Source organism: Austrofundulus limnaeus, unplaced genomic scaffold, assembly GCF_001266775.1.
Source record: "Austrofundulus limnaeus strain Quisiro unplaced genomic scaffold, Austrofundulus_limnaeus-1.0 Scaffold109, whole genome shotgun sequence".
Lineage (NCBI taxonomy): Eukaryota > Metazoa > Chordata > Actinopteri > Cyprinodontiformes > Rivulidae > Austrofundulus > Austrofundulus limnaeus.
This window is the reverse complement of record NW_013952511.1, coordinates 531753-532832: the sequence shown is the minus strand read 5'-3', so window position 1 is coordinate 532832 and position 1080 is coordinate 531753.

Here is a 1080-nt window from a genome sequence, read left to right as displayed (position 1 = left end):
TCTCTCTCTCTCTCTCTCTCTCTCTCTCTCTCTCTCTTTCTCTGTCTCACACACACTTGCAGTGCGAACTATTGAAACACCCCATGAGTGAAGCTATTCCTCTACAGCCCCACGCAGGCTCCTTCATTAGAGGCTACTATTACGAAATAATGAGGGGTGGGGGGTTTGGTGGTGGGGGTGGATGCTCCTTTTCTTGTCCCTTTCTTGACAACAGTACCCTTTGCACCAGTTACTTTTTCTGTGAGTAAATGCAGTTCTTACATGCCTAACAGATTCATAGTTATGTCATCAATAAAGAGCATCTAACAAACACATTTCTTTTAAAGCTTTTATGTTCTTTTGTAGAAAAATGGCAGAAAGGTGCAGAACTCTTACAAAATTCTGGACCTGACTGCACTGTAAAAAAAATTCTACTAATATGTTAATACTATTAATAAATATATAAATATTATATTAAAAATAAAATATTAATATTAATAATAAAAAAAACCTTCCATATCCCCACTCCCCCACTCCAACCCAAACACACACACAAGCACCACTCAGGATTATGCTCATGGGTCAAAGGCCATAATCCAACCTTTGACCTCTGACACAAGCCCTTCGCTCCCCTGCTCTCCTGCTGCTGGAATTCATTCCTGTGGATTCAATTAGCAAGAAAAAAMCCCCCGATATCACAAAGACAAATGTGTGCAAGAACATCAACAACATACAAATAAAATTGATGATTCATGGTAAAAAGAATGGTGGAGAGTTCCTTCTCTTACCCGGACAAACATCCAGCGATGGAAGACCTAATGCAAATCCACTCTGTTGTTTTGGATGGGTCCTCTGACCTGTGTTTGTTTGGAGCATTACAGGGTTCATCAGGGGTGATGGTGCATAAAACACCAAAAGACAAAAGTGAAAGTCGTTCCCTGAAGCTCCAAACCTTCCAGGTCAGCTGTCAGTTCTGTGTAAAAGACCCCTTAAAAGCATTCGATCTTTGAAGTCATTTATTTATGATAAACAACATTCATAGATACGAGATTAAAAGCATGTGAAGCAAATGCACAAGAATTTACTATCATTATACAGTCT